Source organism: Lepidochelys olivacea (genome assembly GCF_965140295.1).
Source record: "Lepidochelys olivacea isolate rLepOli2 genome assembly, chromosome: 3".
In the NCBI taxonomy this organism is placed as follows: domain Eukaryota; kingdom Metazoa; phylum Chordata; order Testudines; family Cheloniidae; genus Lepidochelys; species Lepidochelys olivacea.
The window spans coordinates 143,355,343-143,369,237 of record NC_140413.1 but is presented as its reverse complement, the minus strand read 5'-3'; the positions used below and the strand labels follow the sequence as shown (position 1 = coordinate 143,369,237).

General features: G+C 45.1%; 1 protein-coding gene across 2 annotated transcripts in view; it reads left to right on the top strand.

The window, feature by feature from the left end:
• The first annotated feature begins 312 nt into the window (after nt 1-312).
• AHCTF1 (AT-hook containing transcription factor 1) overlaps nt 313-13,895 on the top strand; it is an 85,392-nt gene continuing 71,809 nt past the window's right edge. The window contains exon 1 of one of the 2 annotated variants that reach the window (XM_084623276.1): nt 313-334. The gene's annotated coding sequence lies outside the window, so the exon portion shown is untranslated. The other variant, XM_084623275.1, reaches the window with a different exon arrangement.

Sequence of the window (13,895 nt, the reverse complement as noted above, 5' to 3'; positions counted from 1 at the left end):
GGAGGAAGAAGAGAAAAAAAAACAGGAAAGAAGAAATCCTCAAATGCTCTTTGGGGTGGCCAAAGAACAGCCCCTTCCGGCCTGAACGGTGAGCAACTTTGTAATCCTAAAGAGACTACAATTCCCGGCTTGCAATGGTCCATGGACTACCGGAATCCGCCCTGCAGCGGATGGAGCGGTGCATGCTGGTATTTGTAGTTCTGCGCCCGTTGCGTTCGAGCCCCTGCCCCTCCCCCCCGGACCGCTTGAGCCTGGGGAAAGGTTGCGAATTTGAAAATTCCCGCGGTGACGGCGGCTGCACTCGCGAGATCTGCCCCCCCTTCCCTTCCCGGTGGTGAGCGGGTGTGCGTCGGGGGGGGGACCGGGTTGCTGCGCAGACACCGAGTGCGGCGGAGCCGGGCAGGCCCGGGAGAGGCAGGCGCCCGCCTTAACCGCTGTGGGGAGATGCCGCCGCCCTGACCGGCACCGGGGAGAGGAGCCGCGCCGGGCAGGGGGCAGACGGCGGTGACACCCGCCCCAGCAGGTACCTGCGGGAGGTTCCGCTGCAGCCCGCCCGGCTAGGCCGGCTCCGGCTCCCCGGCGGGGCGCCGGGCCCGGGAGGCACACGGGGCTGGGGTGGGCAGGGAGCGGCCCGGCGCAGTCGCTGCGGGCCCGGCAGGCGAGGGGGCGGGGGAGCCGGCCCCTTATGTAAGTGACCCCGGGCCGCGCAGCCGCCGCCGCACATGGCGGTGTCTGGTGCCCGGTGCCCGAGCGAGGGGCCGCAGCCTGTTCCCGCTGCAGCCCGACCGCGGGTGAGGCGGGAGGGTCGCTCGGTGCCGCCCCGCCAGCGCTTGGGCCCGGGCAGAGCACATGGAGGCGCTGGTGGGGGTGTGGGGATCGCGGCAGCCCGGCCGGCCAAACGAGCTGTGCTGATCCCGGGCAATGATGCTGCCTTGTCCCTAGCCCGTCCCCCTCCCCCGTCAGACAGTTTCTAGGGGGACATCTGGGCAGGAGACACCTTAGGTTTCAGGGAGGGGGGATGGGAAGGTTTGCACGTAAAGCGGGTGCATTTTTGATAGTTTGTCGAAATGTAGTGCGTTTTTGTGAGGTTCCCGTGCATTTTTGACTCTTGTAGCTATGTGGCTACAGAGTCGGTGCAACTTTCCATTGCCTGCTGTTAGGTGCATGCTTTTTTAAAGTACTGTATGTATCAATGGGTAGGGCACAAAGTTGCGGATTATAATGATGTTAAATAGTTCCGAATTTCATTTCTGGTTTTCTTAAATCTTAGATATACCACAATAAGCTCAGAACTTCCATCAGTGGGAAAAATATTTTTAACCTTTTGTTGTCCGCTAATTTTCCTAACATTGACAGCCAGAAGGTGGTGTAAAATGGGGCTCTGCAGCAGGGGCTCGAATCAGAATTCAGTTAAGGCTGGTCCCCTGTTAGGGCGGGAATGGGATGGTTTAAGGGGAATGCCTCTTGGGATCTAGTCTTGTCCAGTCTATCAATCTTGACTAATAGTTGTTACTGCATGTGGGCAGCATTACAAGCTTCCTGCCTCCTGGGGTGGCTGGGGATACATCCCCACTCTTTCCCTCCATTATTTCTGTTTGCTTTTGTTTGTCCTGGAATCATTTCTGTACTGCCATACAGTGAAGTTTAGGTTAATCACTGCCATAGGAGTATCAGGATTGAAACTGACCAGAATCTTATTCAGTCAATATGCTGGGTGTAGAACTGTAATAGGTATAGTCTTGTTAAAAATGACTGTCAAGTATGGTTCTGTTGAAAGCAGTGATAGCTATTTACTGTAATAGTTTAAGATTCATTGTGTGGTGTAGACAAAAACCTGATGTAAACTTCTTTGTGGCTCTGTCAGGGTTCCTTCCCATTCTGAACTCTAGGGTACAGATGTGGGGACCCGCATGAAAGACCCCCTAAGCTTATTCTTACCAGCTTAGGTTAAAAACTTCCCCACAGTACAAACTTTGCCTTGTCCTTGAACAGTATGCTGCCACCACCAAGCATTTTAAACAAAGAACAGGGAAAGAGACCAGTTGGAGACATCTTCCCCGCAAAATATCCCCCCAAGCCCTACACACCCCCTTTCCTGGGGAGGCTTGAGAATAATATCCTAACCAATTGGTTACAAAATCATCAAGGACCCAAACCCCTGGCTCTTGGAACAATGGAAAAATCAGTCAGGTTCTTAAAAGAAGGATTTTATTTTAAAAAAAAAAAAAAGTAAAAATCATCTCTGTAAAATCAGGATGGAAGATACTTTACAGGGTATTCAGATTCAAAACACAGAGGATCCCCCTTTGGTCAAAACCTTAAAGTTACAGAAAACAGGAATAAACCTCCCTCTTAACACAGGGAAAATTCACATAAAACAAAAGATAAACTAATCCGCCTTGCCTGGCTTACCTATACTGGTTGCAATATTGGAGACTTGGATTAGGATGGGTTGGAGAAGATGGATTTCTGTCTGGCCTCTCTCAGTCCCAAGAGAGAATAACCACATAAACAAAGAGCACAAACAAAAGCTTCCCCCCCCCCAAGATTTGAAAGTATCTTGTCCCCTTATTGGTCCTTTGGGTCAGGTGCCAGCCAGGTTAGCTGAGCTTCTTAACCCTTTACAGGTAACAGGATGTTGCTTCTGGCCAGGAGGGATTTTATAGCACTGTATACATGCTCTTACAGAAAGGTGGTTACCCTTCCCTTTATATTTATGACAGGCTCCCCCTCACCCCAAAAAATAAGCCTATACTATAGCATGGTTATTGCCATACGCTTTTTTGGTGCAGTGCTGTTTCTGAACGTATGGCTGAAAATTATTTAAATCTTGCATCAAACTTAATGTGTGTCAAGACTAATAACTCTAATGCTTAAGTGGTAGATTAAGTTTATTGGCTGTAGCTAATGCAGAAGCTCAGTGGGCTTGGAGAAGGGATGAAGAAGAGAGAGTCCTTTTTCCCATTTTCACTCCTGCTGCTGCACATAGAATTCCTGAGGCAGCAGAGTGAAACTACGAAAATCGTGACTCATCACTCCTGCCTCCTTTCAGAAAGCAATGGATAACGGCAATAGTGAAATAGGCCTGATTCTTTTTGTATTCTGCCATAGACAAGCTCTCTCTTGCCAGTGGCTTTATTAGAGTGATGGTTAGTTTCTAGATTAAATATCAAGGTTCTCATTCAAAACTTCATGGGTCCTGCGCAGGGGGGCTTGTTTCTGAATACAGGTAGGGATGAGCTTACCAACTGCTACCACCAATAAATCACAAACTTACTTATTCCTTTTATGGGAAGATATGACAGAATTGCTGGCTCATTGAACATGAGCAGCATTGTGCTTAAAGTTCCCGCTCCTCCTAACATCCCTCCAGGATTTATCAAATACTTCCGGTTTAAAAAAGAAAAAGCCATAGAACTGGAAACCAGAGAAAAATAGTTTTGTAACAGTTTTCTTTACCTAATATAAACTGTGGAGGATGGTGTTTTCCAAAGTGAACTGGCTATCTTCTCTCATTTCCCTTTCTGCAGACTCTTCCCATTTTCCCCCCAACATACTAGAGTTTTACACACACTTTTTACTGCTAGTCAGTAAACCAGATCATCTTAACCCCTCCCCGGTACTTGTTGTGTAATAATTGTTGCCTCCCTAAATATAAAGTACTAGGTCCTGTACTCCCTGGATCAGTGTCAGCTGGGAGCTACAATGCCTCAAATTGTTTTAACAGATTTCTTGTGTGGCTGATTGAAATGTTGACTCCAGAAGAAGTAACATTCAGCCTTCCTCATCCAGTGTGATAGATGCTGTAATGTTGAGACTTTTGGTAAATGAAGGATAGTATCTTGGATGATGTCTTTTCTACCCTGCCTCTACTCAGTCCTCCTTGCAAAAGAGCATGTTGAGGATTCCTCTTACAAAGTCCTCTGTATGCCACTGAGCCCTTCTTTGACTTGCTCTACAGTAGGCAAACAAGACTACTTTTCTGGGAACCAGTCTTGCGGTTACTCCTTTCAGTTGAAACTGATGTCATCTTTTGTCCCAGATCTCTGGCTTTGATAGGTTCATAGCACGTTGACTTTCTCCAAAATAGCCCATGGTATGCCTTGAACTGAAGTATGTAGTATAGGGAGGAAATGGTTGAAGTGTGAGCTTCCAAAATTACTACTTTGGAACAGGAAAGAGCTGGAAGTTAAAGGTTTGGCTTATTCAAGTACCACTTCAAACTCCCCTGCTGGCTGCCTGTTTTTAGTAGCTAAGAACATACTACTGTCATGCTTACAGGGCTAGCTGTACCTCTACCTACTCTCTGATGTATCTGAGTGCCCCCACTCGAGTATCGGATCTCATGTATTTACCTCTCCTGGGTTTGAATTCTGCATTTTCTCACTTGGCCTGGGACTACAGTACACTGTGTCTAGACCATGTGTACCCAGCAGGTCCAACTGGGTTTGAGCGCTTCTGATTCTTCCTTTTGGGAGTCTGAAACCAGGGTGAGTGTAGTGACCAGACAGTCGTCTTAAACCAAAGTATTGCTGAACCTTAATGGTAGGACAAATCATAAGAAAAAGGATTTTTAAACCAGGCTACATGCACATATCTTACCTACAGTCCTGTAATGGTGGGCCAGGCAGTTCTAGCTTCTTCACATACTTCAGAGTGTGCCTTTGTCAATCTGAACAGCTCCCCAAGAACTGCTTCCCTGTAGAGAGAGTCATTTTTAATCCAGCCAGGGTTTTGATCTGATCTGTTCCTAGTTGTTGGCCCTGCTTGTCCATACTACTTTGGTGAATTCAGCAAGTGGTGGAGTCAGGGAGGCAGTGACTTTCCCTTTGTACTTTGCTGAAGGTATCTTAACCTGAACCATTCTTTTTGCTTTCCCGCTTGTTTCCCAGCAGCCCTGTTGATTTACTCAGTATACTCATACACTAATGTCCCAATAACCAGGTCAATATACAGAATTCATAATTATAGAGCAGTTCCATGTTCCTCACAAAACTTACAAAACTCCCCTGCTTTGTTGGAGGAAGCCCTAGTGTAGACAAGGTGCTGGCAGCTTCTGACAATTATATGTACCACCATTTAATTAAACCTGCTGAAAAGAGGGTTTAATGAACACTGTGTTAAAAGTGGGGCCAACCACTGGAGCCCTGTCTTCACAATTCTCATCAGTTCAGCTGAACTGGTGTTGGAATCAGCGGTAATTACTTTTAAATGTCTCTGCTATAGACAAAGCCATAGTGTCACAGAATAAACTCCTAGAGAAGAACCCAGGGTTTTTGCTCTACACATAGCACCTCCCAAAAAAACGCAGCCTTCTTAGTTTTGATTTTCAATCTGGCTCTGCAAAGTTGAGGGATTTCCTTGTGAGCCTGCTGTTTTTTGCCATTACCCATTTGGAAATGCTAAGTGCTATATTTGGAAAGAAATGGAGCCATATTTGGAAAGCCATTAAAAGCATTCACTTTTGGAGACCCCTGTACTACTCCCTTGGATGTATTCCCTGGCCGGATTGTACCTCCTCTACATATTATTCTCCCACTAGTAGCTTCAGTATCTTTGGGCACAGTTTTCAGAGTAACAGCCGTGTTAGTCTGTATTGGCAAAAAGAAAAGAAGTACTTGTGGCACCTTAGAGACTAACCAATTTATTTGAGCATAAGCTTTCGTGAGCTACAGCTCACTTCATCGGATGCATACCGTGGAAAGTGTAGAAGATCTTATTATATACACACAAAGCATGAAAAAATACCTCCTCCCACCCCACCCTCCTGCTGGTAATAGCTTATCTAAAGTGATCACTCTCCTTACAATAAGAAAAGGAGTACTTGTGGCACCTTAGAGACTAAGGTGCCACAAGTACTCCTTTTCTTTTTGCGAATACAGACTAACACGGCTGTTACTCTGAAACCTCTCCTTACAATGTGTATGATAATCAAATTGGGCCATTTCCAGCACAAATCCAGGTTTGATCAAACCTGGATTTGTGCTGGAAATGGCCCAACCTGGATTTGTGCTGGAAATGGCCCAACTTGATTATCATACACATTGTAAGGAGAGTGATCACTTTAGATAAGCTATTACCAGCAGGAGAGTGGGGTGGGAGGAGGTATTTTTTCATGCTTTGTGTGTATATAATAAAATCTTCTACACTTTCCACGGTATGCATCCGATGAAGTGAGCTGTAGCTCACGAAAGCTTATGCTCAAATAAATTGGTTAGTCTCTAAGGTGCCACAAGTACTCCTTTTCTTTTTGGGCACAGTGTGTGTCTTCCAAGGTAGTTATTTCTCTTTTTTCCTTCTAATGTAGCAGTGGTCTGTAGGCTGGTTCCTTGTTTCCAGGTGCATTTATGGCCTCCAGGCTCTTTTGCAATGAAAAACCTAGACTGGGAATGGGTGGTGGATTAGCACCATGTGACTTGCCAGCTTTCCACAGACCCTAGCTTGTGAACCATTGATTTAAGACCAGCCTTTACAATTTATTTTAGTCCTTTAATTAGCTGAAAAAGGGACTGATTTAAATCAACAATTTAAATTTTTTTATCTTTAAGTATCTTAAAGAGAAATTTTGCCTTTTTACCTGGTAGAAGAGACAAAAATCTTCTATCTGTCTGATGTTTTAAAAGTATAGTCAACTTATTACCAAGCTAATATTTCCATTTGGTGTCTTGTTCAAACAATGACTTGTTTTTACAAATTGCTGTTCTTTAGTCTTCTTTTTTTCTATAATAAAGGTCTCTGTTGTATTTCTGACTTACTAGACATTAATTTATTCTTCAAAGCATATTTGGTTTATTGTTAGAATTAAACTAAGCAAAGCCATTAATACCAGCATGTTAAAACTTTAAAAAGCCTTTTTCCTTATGGGGTTTTTGTAGCAAATAAAAATATTCAGCCCATTTTCACTTTAAAATGATTAAAAAAAAAAAACAACAAAAACTCACTGCCCGTACTATCTTATCCCATTAGAAACTCTAACAGTCTCTGTTGTGATTCTGTGTCTTTTATGTTGGCACAGGAAACAATAGATCCAGAATTTTCAGTCTGGCTGACTGCAGCAGCATCCTTGCCATCAGCAACATTCTTTTCAAAACGTTGCCTTGTTCTTGGTACCAGGCTCTGTCTGTGATACTTTTTGCCATTGGTATATGCTGCTTTTTTTGATGCTGGCAATAGACGCACAAACCTTTTTAAACATCTTTCAAATAGGGTCTCTGTGTGATGTGGAATAAGTCAGGTCCCCCAGGTTACTGCTTGTACGTAACTTAATTGTAAACAGAAGTTGTGTTCCTTCTGATGGTATGGATGTTTCCACACTGTGTGTGTCTTCCAAGGTAGTTATTATAAATGGCATCTCAATGGTCTATAACAGGGGTGGGCAAACTTTTTGGCCCGAGGGCCACTTCGGGATTGTGAAACTGGAGGGCTGGGTAGGGAAGGCTGTGCCTCCCCAAACAGCCTAGGCTCCATCCCCTCCCACTTTCCGGCCCCTGACTGCCCCCCTCAGAACCTCCGACCCATCCAACCCCCCCTACTCCTTGTCCCCTGACTGCCCCGACCCTCGCCCCTAACCGACCCCTGGGATCCCACCCTCTATCCAACCCCCCTGTCCCCTGACTGCCCCAACCCCTAACAACCCTCTGCCCCCAAGCAGGCCCCCGGGACTCCCATGCCTATCCAACCCCCTCCCCCCCATTCCCCGTCCCCTGACCACCACCCCCAGAACCCCTGAGTCATTCAACCCCCCCCGCTGCTTGTCCCCTGACCGCCCCTCCCGGAACCTCCCACCCCTAACCACCCCCCGGGGCCCCATCCCCTATCCAACCCCCCCCCCCGGTTCCCTGACTACCCTGGCCCCACAACAGGCCCCCCGGGACTCCCACGCCTATCCAACCCCCCCTCCCATTCTCCGTCCCCTGACCACCACCCCCAGAACCCCTGACCCATTCAACCCCCCCGTTCTTTGTCCCCTGACTGCCCCCTCCTAGGACACCCTGCACCTAACTGCCCCCGGGACACCCCCCCATCCACTCCCCCCCCGTCCCCTGACTGCCCTGACCCCTATCCACACCCCCATGCCCTGACAGGCCCTCTGGGACTCCCATGCCTTAATCCAATGCCCCCTGGGACCCCCCTTCCCCTTCTTCAGCCCCCCGCTCCCTTCCCCCTTACCATGCTGCTCAGAGCAGCAGGAGCTCGCAGCCCCGCTGCCTGGCCAAAGCCAGCCACACCTGGCTCCCCGGCCAAGAGCTCAGGGGCCAGGCCAGATGTGGCCCACGGGCTGTCATTTGTCCACCTCTGGTCTATAATCTCTCTCCCAGCATGCACTGATAATGTAAGAGCTTTATTTGCACTACAACATTTAGGTTGCAATCACTGTTATAAGTAAGGCTTAAATTTTGTCAGGGATATTTTTAGTAAAAATCACTGACTGGTCACGGACAATAAGCAAAAATTAACAGACGCCCATGATCTGTCTGTGATTTTTTTACTAAAAATACCACTGACAAAATGAGGGAGGAGGAGGGTCCAGCACCCACAGCTTCTGGGGTTTCTGTGACCTCTGTGACATAATCGTAGCCTTAGTTATAAGCCCCTGGAATGTCTTAATGTGCCAGTGTCCACATATAAGGTTCTAAATGATGCACAGGTACTCTCACCACCATTGTGATTGTACTTGTTCAAAGCAAATGCTAAGTACAGTGGCCAAAGTTTTCAAAGCCTAAAATTAGGCTTCTAAACCTGTATTTCAGAGATGCTGTGTGTTTGCACCACCTACCAAAGTGAATAGCAGGAGACTAACAAAAATGCCTATGTAACAGTCATACATTTTATTTGTTAAATCTAGATCACCATAGCCTATTTACACTAATGAACCGACTAGTTAATGACAAATTTTGAACAGTAGGTGCTGCTGACTTGATGTTGAAAACAACTTAGTTGCCAGGATGTATGATTCTGCAAAAGGTTGTTCCATCCACACTTAGGGCTTGTCTTCACTATGGGGGTAAGTTGACCTAAATTAAGCTACTCCACCTATGTGAATAACGTAGCTGGATTCGATGTAGCTTAGGTTGACTTACCCCAGTGTCTTCACAGTGCTGAGTCAGTAGGAGATGCTCTCCAATCAACTTCTCCAAGAAGAGTAAGGGTACTGGGGTCGACCGGAGAGCACTATGCCATTGATTTCGCGGATCTCCACTAGACCTGCTAAATCGATCCCTACTATATTGCAGCAGCGTTGATCTCCTTGTAGTGGAGACCAGCCCTAACACTTACAATGGTTATCTGCACCAGTTTCAGCAGCACCTGTTGTCACGGATCCACAGGTTCAGTGCTCTCAAATAGTTCTGGAACAGTCCCCGTGATGACCTCCTTCTGTGTGTCAGTCCCCTTAGGGTATCTCACTCTCACTGGGATAAGTCCCTTGGCTTCACTGCCTCCTGGGACTGAATCTTGGAGCCTTTGGCTCCTCTGCCTCTTGCCATGAACTCCTTACAGAATCTCCCACCTGGACTGGACCCCAGAAGGAGATTTACGTACCCAAAGGGAGCAATGCACTCCCAGTTTCCTTAATCTGGAGTGACACTCAGCCAGTGTTGTAAAAGCAGAAGGGTTTATTAGATGTCTGGAACACAGAGTGGAAAGTCCTTGGTTATGACAGAAAACAGAAGGTTACAGCATAGTCCCTCTGGGTCAGTTCAGAGCCCAGATCTCTCCTCTGATCCCTTCTGAGTCCCAGTCCAGAAGCTGCTTCTCCCCTCCAACAGCCCACACTTAACAACCCCCCTGACCCTTCCTCAGTCCTTTGTTCTTGTTCCAGGGCAAACATTGTCACCTGGCCCTCCTCCATAGCCCTTTGTTCTCCAGCTGGTCAAACCTGGTTGGTTTCCTGCAGAGTGTGAGCCCTTCATGGTCATTAGTTGCTAGGTGCCAAAATCCAGGCAGTTGTCTTCTGGGACTCTCCATGGACATGGCCTCCTGGCCCAGACAGCCAGGCATCAGTTACACCTGGATCTCTGCAAAGAATAAACATATATAAAATTAAATAAACTAGTTATACTGATATGTCTGTTATATGTTGCTCAGTTGTGTGAAAAATCCAAATCCCTGAATGATGTAGTTATACTGATTTAATCCACCGGTGTAGACCGCACTATGTCAACAAGAGCTTCTCCTCTTGACATAGCTACTTCTTGAGGAGATGGATTGACTACATTGACGGAAAAAGCTCTCTTGTCAGCGTAGGAGCATCTTTACTAAAGTGTTACAGAGGCTCAGCTGTAGTGCTATATGCGAAGGCAAGCCTTTGAGCAAGTGTAGAAGCTGTGGGGGTGCACTTCTGGGGGCCCCACAGTCCCAGAGTGGCCTGGAGGATTAGCGGGGGGCCAGGAGCAGCCCGCTCTGCTTCTCTTGCCCCAGCCCCAGCCGTATCACTCGGGGGATGGGGCTTGGGGGAAAGGGTCCCCCCGGCACTCACCGGCAGCGGCGGAAGTGGAGCAGCCTGTGCCCAGCCTGCTCCAATCCGCCAGCTCCCAGCCACGTTGCTCCGCTTCCTGCCACCGGTGAGTATGAAGGGTGTCCTTTCCCTAACCTCCCTGCACTCACCGGCGGCGGGAAGCGGAGTGCCGCATGGCTGGGAGGTGGCAGAGTGGAGCGGGCTGCGGCCACGTTGCTCTGCTTCCCGCCACTGCTGGTAAGCGCCTGTTGGGGGCAGGGTGTGTGGGTAGGGGTCGGAGCAGTCAGGAGACAGGAAACAGGGGGGTGGGGTTGGGTCCTGGGGGTGATTAGGGACGAGGGGGTCTCTGGAGGGGGTGGTCAGGGAACAAGGTACGGGGTGGCCAAAGGAAGTTCAATATAACGCGGTCTCACCTATAACATGGTGAGATTTTTTTTGTCTCCTGAGGACCGCGTCATATCAGGGTAGAGGTATGCTTCCAAGGATCACAGCCCTTTTGGCCACAATATCACACTGAGAGCTCGTGACTCCCAAGCCCTTTTCAGAGTCACTGCTTCTCAGTATAGAACCCCCAACCTGTAAGTATACCCTGTATTATTTATTTCTGGAAGTATGACTCTACATTTGGCCATATTAAAACACACATTGTTTATTTACATCCAGCTTACCAAGTGATCTAGATTGCTGTATATCAGTGACCTGTCCTATTCTTTTTTTACCACTCCCCCAATCTTTGTATCATTTGTAAACTTAAATCTATAATGTTGTTTTCTTTCAGGTCATTGATAAAAATGTTCAGTGCTATAGGACCGAGAACGGATACCTGGGGGACCCTACTAGGACACACTTTATGATGATTCCCTGTTTACAGTTATATTTTCAGACCTATCAGTTAGCTAGTTTTTAATCCATTTAATGAGTGCTGTGTTTTTGTATTATTCTAATCAAAATATAATGCAGTGTCAGAAGTATTAAGTATATTACATCCACAATATTACCATTATCAACCAAACTCATAATCTCACAAAAAGTCATTTGCCAGGATCTATTTTCCATAAACCTACCTTGATTGGCATTAATTATATTACCCTGATTTAATTTTTTTAATTGAGTCCCATATCAGCATTTTGTCGAGGTTCAATGTCAGGCTGACAGGCCTGTAATTATCTTCTTTAAATATTGGCCCAATATTAGATTTCTTCCAGTCCTCTGGAACTTCTCCAAAATCAACACTGATTGTCCAGAGAGCACCTAAGCTAGGTCTTTTAAAACTCTTGCGTGCAAGTTATCTGGACCTGCTGATTTAAAGCTAGACACTTTTAGCAGCTGTTGCTAAACATCCTGCTTAGTTACTGTTGGGATGGTATATTATCATTATATGATATAACCACGTTTGACTTTTTCCAAAATACAGAACAGAAATATTTATTGAAGACTTCTGCCTTTTTTGCATTATTGTTGACAACTCTACTGTTTCCATCTAGTAATGGACCAGTACTACTATTCGGATTCCTTTTGTTCCTGGTACAAATTAAAAATTCCTTCTTATTGTCTTTAACTCTGCTGGCTGTAGAGTTCTGTTTTTGTCCTTTGGCTTCCCTTATCAGTTTTCTTCAATTCCTAGCCTGTGATTTATATTAATTGCTATCAACTTCCATTTGCATTATTCTTATTCTGTATATCTGCTTTCGCTTTCACTTTCTAAGCCAGTTTGGCTTTTTTAACCAGGATGGGCATCTTTCTTGATTGTGGAATTGTGAGGTTTTGGGCATCTAGTAAACTATTCTTAAATAGTTCCCCATTGACATTCACATTTTTCTTTTAAATTTTTTCTCCTAACTGATTTGATTCAAAATGGTTTCCAGCTTTGTGAAATTGGCCCTTTTAAAGTGCGTGTGTGTGTGTATTTATTTACTACTGGTTTGAATTTTATTCTGTTTGCACATAAATATAATCAAGCCATAATCACTTGTAAGCTATCAATAGTTTTTAATTGTATATCAGTTCCTCTTTATCTGTCAGATGAGGTCTAATACAGAATTCCCTTGTGTTGGATCCAATACTACTTCAGTTAAGAAACTGTCATGTATAATTTTTAGCAATTCTGAGGATGTTTTAGTCCTGGCAGGATGAGACATCCAGCATATGTCACTCAGATTGAAGTCCCCATGATAACAGAGCTTTTCTTCTTGCGGAATCAATCTCTGACTTCTTGTATCAAAACATTAAGGGTTTTTCCTTCAAAAAGAGTTTCTTGCGGAAAGAGAGAAACTTATCTCTACACATGTGACTGCATGGTCTTCTTGAAACTGATGAATTTCCTATGCAGTAAGATAAAGCCATCCTCTGAAATTTGATAAGATGAGTCTTCCTGGGAATCTGAAGTATTATTTGAGTCCCAAAGTACCACATTAAAAATATTCTGTCTGGAGTGTCAGAATACTGTGAAAGGAGTCAAAAGGAAGAGATCCTGGAAAGTTGTGGTCCTAAAACATCAAGCCCTTTACTAGAAAGATCCTAGAGAAGGAATATTTTGTAGATTTTTGTTATCCTAACAGTTTGTGTCCGACTGTGTTTCTTTTCTACTAGAACCATTCTGAAATTTATATTATTTCCTCAAATGAGTTTAGTGATAGAGGTATCTCCAAGAATAGATTTATAATAGAACCACACATTTGTCGTTTTAAAAAAAAAACAAAAAAAACTGCACAATATCTTACCTGTTGACCTGATTGATAATCTATTGTTGGGTCTGTGTGTGTGATCTGTTTTCTGAAAAACTCTTGAAATCTACACCAGAGGCAATGGAATTTTAGAAAGACTTGATGAGCTAACTGTCAAAGTCCATGAACTCAAGAGATTGTAGGCAGCCCTTATTTGTTGTGTTCTAACGTGAGGGATAATAATTGCCAAAGTAAACTATAAGATTAAGCAGGAGGGAATCAAAAAGCCAAATGCTTAATGGTAAATTGAAATGTCTTTTAAAAATTGTTTTAACTAGCAATTATTATTTTACTAACAAGTAAGTGGGTAGACTTAAGTTCTTTCTCATTTATTTACCTGCCATGACCTAGCATTAGTACTGTTGCCCTTCAGGTTACTGATGACCTTACAGGCATCTGAAGAGCAAGAAACTGAGCACACTGCTCTGTGGGGTCACCAGTTGGCCTTATTATTCCTGTCTGAATGTACAAGAGTGAGTGGCTGAGAAAATGGGACATGTACTGAGCAGCTGATGCAGACAAATGGTTTTATGGCACTAAAGTTTTTGCTTGTTTATAAGCCTCAAGATCAAAAGTAGTCAGCAGTGAGTGAGGGGACAGAGGAATAATTCACTTTTTTTTTTTTTTTAAATAAAACTTTGGACAATTCTTTCTGAGCTTTTTTTCATCATGAGATGAATATTCCAGCTCTTGGGGAAAAGAAAAATGGTTTGAAA